Source organism: Diceros bicornis, unplaced genomic scaffold, assembly GCF_020826845.1.
Source record: "Diceros bicornis minor isolate mBicDic1 unplaced genomic scaffold, mDicBic1.mat.cur scaffold_77_ctg1, whole genome shotgun sequence".
NCBI lineage: Eukaryota > Metazoa > Chordata > Mammalia > Perissodactyla > Rhinocerotidae > Diceros > Diceros bicornis.
This window is the reverse complement of record NW_026691656.1, coordinates 1,447,382-1,463,441: the sequence shown is the minus strand read 5'-3', so window position 1 is coordinate 1,463,441 and position 16,060 is coordinate 1,447,382. Positions and strand designations below refer to the sequence as shown.

The 16,060-nt window shown below is 41.6% G+C and overlaps 1 long non-coding RNA gene across 1 annotated transcript; it reads right to left on the bottom strand.

Moving 5' to 3' along the window:
• Positions 1-1,401: 1,401 nt before the first annotated feature.
• Positions 1,402-4,442, bottom strand: LOC131403677 (uncharacterized). The gene is made up of 3 exons (XR_009219474.1): positions 4,380-4,442; positions 1,868-1,903; positions 1,402-1,502 (listed from the first exon to the last, which is right to left on the bottom strand). It is a non-coding gene; the product is annotated as an uncharacterized LOC131403677 (long non-coding RNA).
• Between the last annotated feature and the right edge of the window lie 11,618 nt (positions 4,443-16,060).

The following is a 16,060-nucleotide window of genomic DNA, read 5'->3' as shown; positions in this document are numbered from 1 at the left end:
GAGAGGGGTGGTCACAAAAGTGGTCATTAGGGACAAATGCTGAGGGGAGGGTCTCACCTGAGGGAGACCAGTCTGCAACTCGAGTAGAAGGGGCCCAGGCTGCTCTCCTTGAACAAGGATCCAGCTGGAGAGGAAGGAGGAGGAGGAGGAGCAGGAGGCACAGGGGTTGAAGGAGGGTCTGGGTGGGATTTAACCCAAGAGGAGCTGCTGGGACCAGGGTCTCACCAGGCTCTGCAGGACCCTCTCAGTGAAGTTGATCGTGGCTTAGTCTTTGCTCATGTCTGGGGAATACCAGAGGGTGGAGATGGTGACGTTGACTGTGAGGGTCTTCAGGTTGTGCCCCAAAGCTGCAAGACGAGAGGGAGAGCGATGGCCGTCTCTGAAAGTTGGCCTGAGACCACACCAGAGTCCTGCACTCATTATAATATGTCGTCTTCTGTCCCAGTGGCACCACCATCCACACGTGCTGTCACCCAAGTCAGAACCAGCATATCTGCTCAGCTCCACCTCCCTCCCAATAACACCCATTCACCTTGCACACTGGTGCTCACATACACTCCCTCTCTCCATCCCTGTCCTAGCTCAGGTCTTAACTTACTTCACCCGGACAAACACCCCAGCAGGCTCACTAAATGCTCTGTCTAAAGAATTTTCTACGTGGACTACTAGAAGAATCTTTCTGAAATGAATACCCCACTAGGGCCACCATTGCTCTAGTACCACCCATGGCTCCCTATGGCCTTCAGTGTTTAGTTCAACCTTTTTGACCTGGCACTCAAGGCTCCACTCAATCTGGCTCCTGCTGACCTTTCAGTCTCATTTTATCCATCTACAGCGCGTTAAAGGTTATGCTTCATGCAACCCAAATTCGTTTCAATTCTCCCCAGATGAAATGTTGTTTCTGGCCGGAACCTTTGCTCATGGAATCCCCTCTGCCAGGAAAACCCTTCATCCTCTATTTGCCAGGGTCCCTCCTACTCATTCTTAAAGACTTCATTCTGGTGAAACTTTCTCTAGCAAGCTCTTCCCCTTCAAATTATGCCAGGTGCCCCTCCTGAAATATCCCATATTGTATTATAATGGTGTGTTAATTTCACAAGACTAGGGGCTCTCTGAGGGCTGGCCTTAGACTGAATCGTTGGTATAATCTTTGTAATCAGCATGATTGCCCTAAAACCAGAATTTCACACCCTGGCTTCCCAGCTCCTGGATCACAACTGGCTTGTGGGGGAGTGGGGCCAGAGTGCTTCTCTTGGGAAGGAAAAGGCACCCCCAGATACCTGTGGTGGCTTCTGGTGGCACAGGTGATGAGCAAGTATACAGGGACCTGGTGGCCGGCTCGGGAGCTGTGGAGAGGGCTGTCAGCAGGGAGGGACAGAGTGGGAGGAGCCCCCAGGCTCACACGGGCTCCAGCACTGGCTGTATCAGGACCACCATTCACAGGTGAAGCATAAATGAGAGTGAGGGGACGGGTGACTGTGTGAGCAGAGGGATGAGCAAGCCTGTGGATGAGAGGACCCCAGAGAGATAGGTGAACAAGAGAGACTGAACTCGGAATAGAGACAGATAGACAGGCAGAAAAATGGGAAGATGGATGGGATACCTGGAAAAGGAGGACAAAGGGTGGAGCTCTAGGAGAATTAAAGTGAAAACCACGTGGGGTCAGAATGTGGTGGAGAACATGTCTGTGTCTAAGGCTTTCTCACAATGGGCTGGTACTCTCCACCAGAACCCGGGACGGAGAGAAGGGATGAATTAGGGCACTTCCAGGTGCCTCCCTCACCAAGGACAGCAAGTGAAGGAGAACAAGTGATCCCCAACCCCAAAAGCAGACGGGACATAGGAGATCAGGGCCAGGAATACTCACTGTTGGTAGTCGGGGCCACTGCTCCATAGGTGTAACCTGTGGAGAGAAGGCGAGAGGAGCTGCTCAAGAGTTGGGGTGAACATAAAGAATTAAGGGAGAGGAAGGATGTAGGGACTTTTGAGGGAAAAGCAGAGGGGAAAGCAGAGGGGATGAGTGGAGGGGTGTTCAGGGGGAAGGCAACGAGATGGAAGGTGGTTGGACCCAGTGATCACACAGTGATGAGAAGACTGAACCCAGACCAGGAGGGTAGAGAGATGGATCATAGCTCACTTTAGAGCAACGGAGGGAACACAGAACTCCGACTGGGAGAGACAGCATGGCTGTAGCACAGCCCCTCACCACTGACGTAGAGGCTGTCCCCGTCCAGGGTGAAGGAGCCCAGGTGGGTGATGCACTGGGTTTCATGGCTCAGCTCCCAGTAGAGTCACTCTCTGTCCAGCCTGGGACCTGCGGGGGTCAGAGTGGAAGGTGCAGATGATGTTCACCACAGTGGCTGCCCCACCCTTCTCAAGCCTGGGGGAGGAACATCATGGGGATGTGGAATACTGAGCAGGGGTCATTCTGGGTGTGGAAAGCGAGAGAGGGGAAGGGAGGAGGCTGAAGGGGCTGCTCTGCTGTCTGCAGGGGTTCTCCTAGGTGTCTCCCGTGTGAGACAACCCCCTCACAAGTAAGGCCTGACTTCTTTTAGGATGTGGAGGGGTGCCTGTGAGTGGCAAAGAGGGGTGAACACACAGATCTGGGTGAGGGGGCGCCTGCAGGTCTGCACGGACAGCAGCAAGGAGCACAGTCAGTGCCCTGTGCCATCTGACACATGCAGGCAAGAAAGTACCATTATGTTCTCTCGTTTCTACACTCCAAGATCTTTTCTTTCTACTTCTTTCCTACTCCACAGCCATCACCCAGGCCTAGGGAACAATCATCTTATTCCTAATCTTATTCCCAGCACCTCCCATTTTGCCTATTAAGTCTTCATTCTTAACCATGAATTCCATTTTTACCCACATGCTTAGACCGAACCCTAATCACATCATCCTTCTACTCGCATCTCTCCAGAGTCTTCCCACTGGTCTTAGAACAGAGTCCCAAGTCACCCCTGATCTGGTCCTGCCTTTCCCTCCCTCGCTGGTGTGGCTCACACCCCTCCCCTGTGTTGACTCGGCTCAGCCATCCCTCTTCTCAGATCATGGACACACCAGGCTCTCTGCTTCAAGGGTGTTCTCATGTGGTCCCTCTGCCTGAAACTCTACCTTGAACACACTCCCACACCCTCACTCCAGTCTAACCATCTAACCAGCTAAATCCAGTCCCAACTCCAGCTCTCAAGCTAAATATCAGTCCTTCTCAAGAGGGCTTCACTGCTCCCTCAGGTTGATTCCCCTTGTGCCAAACTACTACATCACTCTCATCATTAACTTTTCAAAATCCAAATTCCCAAATACAATATAAATTCCATAGAGGTGGGATAAGGTCTCTCTGGTTCTCCAGGTCCCCATGCATGTGGCCCAGGGCCTGGCTCATAAGATGAGGAACCATCCCGGTTTGTCTAGGACTGCCCTGGTTTGAACACTAAACGTCATATGTCCTGGAAAACCCCAGTGTCCTGAATAAACGAGGATGGTTGGTCACCATCAATTATACACTCAAAGACTATCTATTGCATAACAAGCACACATTTCCCTCAAGAACATCACAGGAAAGCTAGAATGAAAAAGGCACACACAGATACACACACAATTAGTAGAGGCCAACAACTAAATACAAAATTACTTAACAAGAATCTCTGCAACGTGAATCACCAGACCGTTATTTCAGAAAACTTTCAAGAAACAAAGTTAATTCCCTTTAGAAGGCAAGGTGGAGAGGACAGTCTTTTTGGAGACTAGCGCCCTTCCCTTCAACCTACAGTGTTGCTTAGTACTCCTCCAAATGATTTGAAATGTCATAAAGAAAAAAATGCTCAAAATAAATCTGGCTACTGGAAAATTCAATTTTAAATTTGTTATTAATACAAAGAAGTTCCAATCATCTTTTTCCCTGAGTGCTCCTTTATTTCAAATTTATGTGGAGGATTTATAGGACTTTAGAAGTCAAATTGAATGGGTCTAAGGAATGTTGCTGTGTATCCCTGCTAATATTTCATGGGATGTCTTCTAATACTACATACACACGCAAAACGTTTCTGTATTTATATTATATATAAATCCTGACTTTTGAGTATTATGCAATGCAAGTAAATCTATATTTTCTACTATAATACACATTTGCAGTTATTTACGTTTGTTTCATGTGGTTTTATTTGCATATAACTGTACATACTGAAATATTTACCACACAGAACCACACACAGCTTACCATCTTTCCATCCATCAAACATCAACAATATTTCTCAAGATACCCTCACTCTCAGTGACTCCATGTGGTGACAACCTGAGCCCAGGATAGGCCACTGGCAGGTCTTCGGCACAGCGGAGGCTGCCGGAACCTCTTGGTACCAGGTCCACAGGGTACTCACCTGGTCACACAGAAATCCACCGATCAGCGAGGACAGGTGGACCCTGAGCCTGTTTTCACCTCATACTTGATCTCCACGGATGCTTTTCGTGTCTGAGGTGGGAAAAAAGGCGCAAACAAGCTTTTGAGGCCTTTTATAGGGTGTTGGACGGAAAGTTCACCCCATTCACTTTTCTTTTTTTGTATATACTGATTTAACTGTAACTGTTGGCAGTGACTGTATTTTCCCGATTCCTATCCAGCCACCTGCTTCTCCCCTAGAGGGGAGAAAGCAGCTTCGTGCTGTGTGCACTTGAGTCTCTCAACTCACTTGGCTGGACAGAGACTTTTTGGTGACTTTGGACCCTTTAAACAAGCTTGTCATTTAGATACCCTGTAAGTGACTCTCTGACTTGTCAACAATTTCCACACTTCATTCAGGGCTTGGGAGATTTTCAGGCCCTGGAGCAGGTTTCCCAACCTCGGCACAACTGATATTTCGGGCAGGATAAATCTCTGTCAGGCGGTCCTGGGCCCTGGAGGACGCTGGGCAGCCTCCCTGCCTCCCCCACTAGATGCCAGGAGCACCCCATTTGTAACAACCCAAACACCATCTGCACACGCTGATAAGCCCTCTGGGGACAAAATCACACGGAGGACGATGACGGGGACTCTGAGGAGGGGACAGCGGCTCCCGGAGCCAGGAGGAACAGCAGCCTCGGGCGCACTGAGCGAACAGCCCCGGGGGAAACAGGGCTCCGGGAGGACGGAGGGACGCCGGGCCCTGAAGGGGCTTCCCCAGGCCCAGGCCCCTCCCTGGACCGCGACTGCAGCTGGGACAGCCCGCCACTCACCGAGCCTCGCCCATGAGGGTGAACGTCCACAGGAATGCTGTCCGCACCAAGAAGACGGAACACACCCCGCAGAACGCCCGCTCCATCTGGCGCCGCATGCGCTTCCGGTTCCGGTTTCGGGCGGGTGTTCGGGGAGGACGAACGTTTGGGGGCTGCGGGTTGAGGTGGCGGACCGGGCTAGGCCACACACCCCAGCCTTGGGGGAGGTGTCTAATTTCTAGAGTGAGTGAGAATCTGGAAAGCGGGCTGGGTCAGCATCAGGGACAGGGACAAAATCTAGGGGCGGGGCAGTGTGTGGGAACCAGGCTGTGAGTGACAGCAGGCCTGGGAGGCGTTTCTGTTGGCGGGAACAAGGGTGCGGGTGGGTCAGTGATCCGGGACCAGTCTGTGGGCGGGGACCAGGTTGTAGGCGGGACAATGAGACTGAACCAGGCTGTGGGCATGGTCCAGGCTGTGGGCGGAGCCAGAACCGAACGTTGTGGGCAGAGACCAGTTTCAGGGGCGGGAAGAGGCGGGGTTGTGGCTGGAATAATTCAGGCAGACTTCACAGGGGGAGGAAATCAGCTCCAGGGGTGGGGCTGGAGGCAAGGCTTTCCGTGGACCCGTACACTGTACAGGTAGCTGGATGTTGAGCAGCTGTTCTTCATTCCGTTCCCCACCTTTACACAGCCTCATAGAAAGATGTGCCCATATTTAGAATTCTAAATTTTTTGTGCATTTGCTGTTGTTAATTTCGTTAAAAAATTAGATCATATAGTCACATATCTCTACAACTTTCTGTTCCAAGCCAGTAGATAAGGATATAACGCTATTTTAATTTTAAAAATCTGGGGGGAGGGAGATCTACGTCGTAGGTGCACGTATAGGAAAACTTCAAAGAGTGGTGCAAAGTCAATAAAATATTCTCACTCTACCACTGTCTCCCGTTACTTTTGCACAGAGATAAACATCCTTTCCTGCTCTATCCTTCCAGACATACTGTGTATATGTGGGACTGTGTATATGTTCAAGCCCAAGAGGGATGTCCCCAAGCAAAACCTGAAGCCCATGAATTGTCTCATGCATCAGAAGTTAATGAGAAGAGATTTAATTTTCTGGTGGAATGAGATGAACCAGTGATGAATCCATAGGAAGACAACAAAGAAACAAGAGAATTTTACCATTTAAAAGGTCAAAGGAAAAAGTGAGAAAGAAAATGTATTCATACTATCTGACGTAGCACATCTCTGGATAAGATTCATATGCTATAAAATGGTAAACACTTATGTCATAAAACAGCAGACATCGAATTTTGATTTATCCTAATTCATTAAATAGTTATATTGGGCAAGGGGAATTATGTTTTTCACATATGTACTAACATTTCATGCTGATTTTTTCAGAGAAGAAAGCAACTATAAATAGTCAAAAGCTGAAAAATGAAAAAGCTGTATGAGTAGCTAATTTAGAAATATAGATTTTCAACCAGAAATTTAAAGTTGTTGTTTTTGGAACCAGAGTCAAGAATGGGTAAGGTAGCTTTGCATTATAAGGCTTGGAGTATTATTTGAGAGATGTGCATATACATACACACACACGCACACACACGGGAGCCTGAATTTGTATTCCAAAGGGATCATCTAACTCTACAAAGAATTTGTAAAAAGGATTCACTTTACAACATTAGAACGTATTTTGACTATTACAGACTTCATGCATTAAAAAAGCTGTCATCATCCCGGTGGAAAAATGAATGAGGCATAACTTTCCAACCCACATGGTGATAAGCATTTTACATACATTACTCTTGAGTTTTCTCACAGCAACCCATAAGGAAGATGGTATTATCTATCTCCATTTTGCAGAAGAGGAAATTGGTGACAGCATATTGCTAAAATTTTCATATAAGTTCTCAATAGATATTGTTTTATGTTAAAATTGTTTATTGAATTTTCTTTTCATTAATAAAATATGTGTCACTCTTAGAAATAAGCAAAGGCTGTGTAAAAACAATTTAGCAAAACTACAGTTTTCTTTTGATATAATTAAATATAACAATCACTTTATTATTTTTCTGTTCTCTGTCTCACATCTACGAAGACACTTTCTATCCTAAAGGCTTACTAGAAAACTCTACTAAAAATCAAGAATCAGGGAATACCCATATTATGCAAGGTTCCTGAATACATGCAAAAAAAGCCATTATAACAAATTTTTGTACCAAAATTTTAGATCATTCATGAACTGATAACAACACAAATCATGATTAGGCAAGGTATTTCTGTAGAATGACAAATATTTAAACTTTAGACATTTAGAAAGGTAGTTCATTACAGTAACTAATGTGTATAAGAAGAATTTTTTCAAACTCACTAAGTGCCAGGAAATTATTTGACAAAATGCACTGCAATATTATTCACAATAGCCAAGAGATGGAAACTACCTAATTGTGCATCCGTGGGTGAAAGGATGAAGAAAATCTGGGGCATCTATACAATGGAATATTATTCAGCCTTAAAAAGGAAGGAAATCCTGTATTCAGAATTGCTTGCCTGGATCATTTCAGTAGCCATGTGCTTTCTTCCTTAGTTCCCTCTGGTCCATTCACCAACCAGGTACCAGGGTGATGCTTTTACAACGTAAGCGCAACAACATCTAATGGATCCCTAAAAGAGATTTTGGAGGTAGACTGCCTGGGTACCAGCTGTGTGACTTTGGTCAATTATATAACCTCTAATATTCCTCATCCATACAATAGAGGTTAATAGTGTTGTCTCCATGACATTGTTGGGAGGATTAAATGAGTGAATACATGTCTGATGCCTAGAATGTGCCTGGCACATGATAAGGCATCATGAAAAATTTAACTGTAATTATAACCAAATTAAATATTGTGATGGCCTATTAATTAAGTTGAACCATATGAAATTTCTAATATTCAACCATTTTGACCCATTATTATTGTTGAATAAATGATAAAACTCAGTCTAGGCAGGTTTGGTAGAGTCAAAAAGGATTGGATAAATTAAAATATTATTAGAAAAAATAAGCTGAAATAGATTGCTTTGCAATTTACAAAGCAGTTTCTCATACTTTGTTTCATTAGATCTCTATAGAATGCTTTTCAGGGTATTATTACCACTGTCTCTGAAGGAGTAACTGACTTGCCCCAGATCACACCACATTAAATAACACAATTAGGGTGGAAACATCATTTCAAGTATAAATCCCATATGATATTTTGTTTCCCCTTCAGAATATCATCGGTCCTCACAAGAAAGTGATGAAATAATGCTGATTCATAGGAACTTATTCTTAAAGAGACATACTCTCAGATGATAAAAACTACGTCTTTGAAACAGGGGTGTTGCGAGAAGTAACTTGGAACTAATGCTTTCTGGGATTCAAGTCCATGATTAGACTTCTGGTAAACAATCAAAGAAGAGAAAGGGTGAAAAATAGTCCAGAATGAAAAAAGTTTGATGTATATGTAACATTACTGATCACCTCATGATTCTCTTTTTGTTTATGGTCTGTGTCACCCTACTAGAATATAAATGATCTTAGGGTAGATCACTGCTATTGTGCAGCAAGAAGTGGGCGCTGAGTAAATATTTATTAAAGGAATGAAAGTGCCCTTGAATACATCTGCTCTTTACTCACCAGAGAACAGCCCCATAGCAGGCACATGGCACCATTAACAAAATTTTAAAAATCATATCCTTATTAGCTCGTAACCATGGATACAAGGCTCCCATTTATTTCATACTTTCTAAGTACTTAAGCATTCTGGTGTATTAGGGAGTGTTTCCACAGCCTTTCTGTAAAATAAAGCAATACTTTTTGGCCCGTTGATTGCTGTTTCTAGCAAGGCCCATCTCTATACTTACCTCTAAACAATTAACTATAGATTTGTTATACCAATGAACAGCGATTTGGTATGGAACCTGTTTTATCAGTGTCATGCGAAAGTAGGCATTTGATATGTCTTTAAGGGGTGATATGGACAATAATGTTGATGCAGAAGAAGACAAGTGGAAATTCTCTCTGGTCTCTGTCAAGTGCATCTGAGTGAAGGGTATCTTGTTGTCACTGGATTTCAGAACTCAAAAAGACTCGTCCAACTCTTCATGTTACAGGTGAAGAAACTGAGGTCTAAAGAGGTTGAGAGATTTGATCAAGACTAATGCCTTGGACTAGAGAAAGATCCTTTGATTCTCAGCTGGCCACGTTGTCATAAGATCTCCAGCTCCAAACAGCCAAGAGAAGCAAGTCTGTTGATTTACAGACAGCAATGATTCCCCTTCACATTTTTACTTTTTCTCCCTTAGATGCCTGCTCTGCCCTTACAAGGAATTTATCTGATGTTTATGCTAAACTTAAGAAGATGAAAATGCTCCTGACAAACACTTGTGATTCAGTGTGGCACTGGCGACCACAGTCATGAAAAAATGAGAATCAAAAGAATAAGAGGTAAATAATATTAGAGAAGAAGAGAAAATCTATTAATTTAGTGGGACATAACTTATAAAGTTTAGAACTGGTAAATAAGTGCAGTAATGTATAAGGAAGCTAGATTCCTATATGAAACATCAAAAATACTGTTACATGAGCAAGAATTAGTTTAAACATGTAAATAATTATTCCATTCATAAGAACAATGACTTATTTAAGATGAGTAGTGAAAATAATTGGAACTACACATTAGTTATATGAAGAAGATTATAAAGAGATACAAAGCGTGTAAAAGCTCTGATTAAATGCAGAGATATACTATATTTGTGATTGAAAACAGTGTTTCAAAGATATCAATTTTCCAAACATTATTCAGATTCCATATGCTTCAAATCAACTTTTAAAATGATGTAGTGTTTGTTTTATAGACTAAAAGATATCCATTTGTAAAATAAAACACTAGACCATCAACTAACATTATTCACAAGTAAATCATTCCAAATGGATTATAAGGGCTAAAATTAAAAGTAAAAATCCCCCGCGTATAGCAGTGGTGGATGACAATATAGAAGAATATCCATAATCTTAAAATTAGTGAGGATATTCTTAATATATATGCTTAAAGATGTCTGGTTGAAAAGTGGAAGGAGAAAAAGTAAAATGGAACGTGATATGGTCTCTGATTTTCTTTCAGAGACTTAATCTAGAGAAAAATATTCCAGTCTATGATATTGGATAAAGAAAGAGCAATCTGCGAAAATTACACAAATAATGAAAGGACATATATAAATTGTAGCATAATGTATCAACTAGCATCTGCTGTATAACAAACCAACCTAAAATTTGGTGGCTACAAATAAGTATAGTTTAATTTTTCTCAAGATTCTGTGGGCTAACTGGGCAGTTATTTTGATCTGGACCTATTGGTGGATCAGCTGGGATTGGCTGGTCTAGGATGGCCTTACTCACATATCTGATTGTTGACTTGTAGTCACCTGGAGTAATAGAGATGTGCAGTCTATCTAGACTCATTCACATATTGATGGCCTCAGGCTTCCCAAGGGCAGCCAGGGAAGGACCAGTACCAACAATGAGCAAGTGTTTTTCATGCCTTTGCTTATGTCATTTGTTCATGTCCCATTGGTCAAAGCAACTTACAAGGCCAAGTCTACCCAGAGTCAACGTGGGATGCTACGACCAAACAGACAGTGGGAGAAGACTAATGTGTGGCCATTTTCACAATCTTTCACACATAATTTTAGAGGAGAATTAGTATGAATGTTTTTATATTTATTCATTTGAATGCCCGAGGAAAATTGTACAAAGCCAAAACAAACGTAAAGCAAAAAGTTAAGTGGAAATGTAAGGTAAGTTTAGTTGGTACTTAAAGTGGATCTGCAAAAATGTGGTAGTTTATTTTTCAAGTGTAGACAAGTTCTTGTGATCTATGAAAATAACTTACATTTCAATTATTTTCTCGCTGAAAGTGTTTAATTCGTTAACACATTTGATGTGATTCTCTCTGGCCTTAGGAAAATAACGTAACACTTGGGAGCAAAGATGCAGCCTAATAGCCCCACAATGGAGGCAAAGATGGAGCAGACATCCACGGCCACCATGAACTTGTGCATGGTGCTGTGGTAGACGGGGAGGAAGGTGACCCAGACACTGCAGATCACCAGCATGCTGAACGTCAGGATCTTGGCTTCATTAAAGGTGTCAGGCAGGTTCCGGGCCAGCAAAGCCACAGTGAAGCTGCCCAGGGCCAAGGAGCGCAGGTATCCCAGGACACAGTAGAAAACAGTGACCGAGCCCTTGTTGCACACGATGAAGATGTGGCCATGTTCAGAGTGTGCATCTGTGTCAATGAAGGGAGGAGAGGTTCCCAGCCAGATTCCACAGAGACTCAGCTGGATAAAGGAGCAGATGGGAATGATGAAGTTAGGTTCCCCTGACACCAACCACTGCCACATCCTTCTCCCTGCTGCAGTGACCTTGAAGGCCACAGCCACAGTCATAGTTTTGGCCAAGACACTGGAAACAGCCACAGTAAATACAACTCTAAATGTGATGTGTTGAAGAATGCAGGTGGCTGTCTTGGGACGACCAATGAAGAGTAAGGAGCAGAGGAAGCAGAGGGTGAGGGAGATGAGCAGGATGTAGCTGAGAGTCCGATTATTGGCCTTGACTATGGGAGTGTCTTGGTGCTTCACAAAGACCCCCGGACCACAGCTGTGAGGACAGAAAAGCACAGAGCTCTGTAGGCCAGGGCCGTCCCCAAGGGGTCCTCATAAGCCAGAAAGGTCACAGCTTTTTTGAGGCAGCAATCACACCCTCTGTTGGCATACTGATGATCTGGACACTTCACACACTGATCCATGTCTGGGGAGAGATGCAAAGTGTCTTCAGCCCAGGTTCAGTCATTCTCTCTCATTCACATGCCCCCAAAGAAGGCATTGAGTAAGTTTAGCCAATTGTCTTCCTTTGTTGCTCCAGGCACCAAATAGCAGAATGCTCTGTAGAGAACCATTCCCAGTAAATACTGCCCATCTTCTTTCTGGTTAAGTAAACAAAGCTATTATCCTTCTCAGTATTTATCTTGCATATTCATGAAAGCACTTTTTTCTCAGCAGAAAACCAAATGTCCTCCCTGTCTCTCTGAGCTATACCCCTGTAAGCTATGGCCTAGATTTACTCGTTCAATGAGCAAGCAGTTATTGGAAAACCTCCATGAGCCAGATAATATGCTACATTCTAGGGAAACAGAGATGACCAAGTCATAGACCTCACTCCTTGGCAGTTTCAAAATGAGACCCTTTCTACCATCTAAAATGATCTCCAAAACATTTCATCTTGATTTCACTTCCACCACTTCTGTTAAGATTTTAGTCACTTCTCTCCTATGTTATCATAAGATCCTTTTACTCTGGTTCCCTGCCCTTGTCCTGCATCACAAGAGATACTTCTACATGTAAGTGGGATCATGTTTATCCTCCATTAAAAAGTCCGACAAACTCTTAGGAAGACCAAAAAGACTGTATACCCTTGGTCTTGCCTACCTCTACTACCTCTGCTCTGATTTTTAAGATTCCCAAATCTTCATGTGGTTCTGAAAGTGTTCCGTGCCCACTCATCCCTGCAGGTAGCAATGCATGCTTTTTCCTTCTACAGGGGCATTGCTCCTTCCTCTTTACGTCCCTTTAAATTCTCTCACTTTTCACGTTTAGAACTACAATCTGCCTGATAACGTTTTCTGTGGATGGTGTGAGGTAGGGTTGGCGAGTCATTGTCTTCTTCATGAAGACAGCCAATTTACCAAACATGGTTTTTTGAAAAGTCTTTCATTTTCCCACTCCTCCTCAGTGTTTCCTTGTAAATCAGACTTCTATACGTGAGTCCCTATATGAGCAGCTTGCATCTGAACTTACCATTTGGTTCCGTTGATTTTCTTGTTTATCCTCTTGATGAACCTCCTCTATTGTGATGCTATAATACTTGATGTCAGGTAGAGTAAGTCCTCCCACTCTATTCATTGTCTTCAACATTTTTGTAGCTAAGTTTTTCCTTTATCATTTCCATAAGAATTGTATCAAGTGTAATTTCCACAGAATGGGTCATCATTTTAGCTGCAATTTTGTGGAAGCTCTAGATTAACTGCGATATTTATGATATCTGTAGAATTTTGAGTCTGTTCAATCACGAATTTGATTTATCCCTCTACTTCTTTCAGTGTTCCTCCATTTTTCTAAATGCTGTTCTATAAATTTATGGACAGAAATCTTTTGAAAGTCTCATTAAAGTTATTTCTAGGTACTTCATACTTTAAGATGTTGTAAAGGTCATTTTTTTAAATTTAAAATTTGAATGCTTATGACGGGTAGATGGAAGCAAAACTTTCTCTATTAACCTTGTATTCAGCCACCAATAAACTCAGTTAATACCTTAATTTATATGGTTTTTACATTTATAGCATAATATCATCTGAAGATAACATCAATTTTACTTCTTCCTTTGAAGTAAATTATTCCTTTTATTTCTTTTCCTGCCAATATTGTATCAGGCAAGACCTTCAGCCTAACGGCTTCTAGAGGCAGTGATGTTTTACATTTTTCTCTTATCCTTGCTTTCAACAGTGCACCATAAAGTTCCATTCTGTGAATACTGTGTATGGGAGTAAGAGAGTTTCCTTCTGTTCCTGATTTGGTGAGTGTTCTTTCTGTTGTTGTTGTTTGTTTTAAAATATGAATATGTGTTTAATTTTACTAGTTTTTCTTACAGTTATTGAGATTATTATTTGTCTTTTTTCAGAGATTAGTGTACTGAATGACATTGAATTAACCTAATTTGGTCATGATATGTCCTTCTTATAAAATATAGCTAGATTTGGAACCTTGATTTGATTTGATTTTTTTTTAGGATAAATGAATTTAATCCAAGAAAGAGAGTGTCCTGTAATTTCCTTTCCTGCAATGATTTTGTTAGATTTTGGTACCAATGTTAATCTAGTCTCTCAAAGTGAGTCAAAATTTTTCAGTTTTTCCTATTCTCTGGAAGAGTTTGAGTAGATGTATATTATTTTTTTCTTGAATATTTGGGCAGATTCATCATCTTTGTACCAAATAAATAGCTTACAATAAAATTGTGTAGAAATATTTTAAAGGATGGTCTCAATTTCTGTAATAGGTATGGCAATATTCAGATATTTCATTTTTTCTTGAGGCAGTTTGGTCACTTTTATTTGCTTAGAAATTTATGAATTTCCTCTAAATTTTCATTGTATCAACATGATATTATTTATGTTTTCTTCATGTTAAAAATTTTCCATATGATCTGCACAGATTTCTCCCTTTTCAACCTTGGTATTATTTTGTTGTAATTTTTCTATTTTTTTGAACACTGGTACTGGGATTTTATTGAGCATATTTGTCATTTATTAGAATCTAATTTAGTTTTATTTAACCTTTTGATGTTTATCTTTTATTTTGTTAACACTTCCTCTAATATTTATCATTTTGTGTTTTCTCTTTTCCTTGTGTTTACTTTTCTGCTCTTTTTCTAGTTTGTGATGAATGCTTAGAACTTAGAAATTCAACCTCTATTTATTTAAATATACACAATAATATATAAATATATATAATCTGGGATTATATATTTCTCTTTAAGGATAGATTTAACTCCACCCCTTAAGATTTGATGAATAGTATTTTTAATTGGAAATACATTCTAATCTCCATCATAGTTTACTCATTAATCATCGGTTGTTTACAAGTGTATTTATTAATCTCCAAGCATGTAGGAATTGAAGTTATTGGACGTAGTGTTCTTTAGATGTGCATGTGGAACATATACCCAAACTTACCACATGCCAAATGTGCACGTGGAAACTTTATCCAAATTGATGATATGCCAGACTATATCATCAATCTCAGTACATTTCAAAAAAATTGAAATTATACAAAAGATGTTGTGAAATTAAGCTTCATATCAATCACAAAAATAAAATTAGATAAAGCCAACATTGAGGGGATTCCAGCATTGCACCGTTTAATATCATAAATCTGAGTAATTCCAAGATGTTAATTATTGTATGAAAAATCTTCAGTTTTGGTTTTCTGTCCCTCTTCTACTTCATGACCCAACACCCAAACCCACATTGTCTGTGTTCTAGTCATGTTGAACCTTTTCTGAGCTCCCTAGAATATTAAATGCATGGCTAATTTGCCAGTTTCTGCCATTTCTAAGAATTCCACCAAGAATTTAATCCGTTTTCATTAGTCTGATATAATACTAATGTTACTGCCTCTATGAAGAATTCCATGACACTTCCCTCCCCACAAACATATATACTATCACTTATTTCAACTCATGGGTCTTTGTGTACCTATATTGCAGTCCTATGTCACCACCTTGAATTCACATCACTGCATGTTGTCTCCCCTACTCACCTGTGAACTCGAGGAGATCAGAAACCATGCTGTACCATAAGCTCATTGTACACCACGGAAATACTTACTTCTTAAATCAAACACAACCATTATGAGCTCCTGCTCTGTGCCAAGAACAGCATCAGGCACTAGAAAAATAAGGATTTGTTCAATGTGATCTAAATGTAGCTTTAAAGAAGATTAAATGTAAGGACTTACAATACCATGTGTTAGATTCCATGAGAGAGATTTAAGTTAGTTACTGTGGAGTGGTCATAAAGGGTTTCCTTGTGATCATAAAGCCTGCAAAGATGCTAAAATGAGACAAGTAAGCTAGTTCAAGGTAGAGAGAGAGTGTAACATTTTGGGAGGAAATATTATTGGCTATAAAAGTTAAATTAATAAATGGTTTAAGGCAACGTTTTGACCCTGCAGTCCTCATCACAGCTTTTCCGTTTCATTGGGAGAACGGTGCATACAAAAGAGAGGTG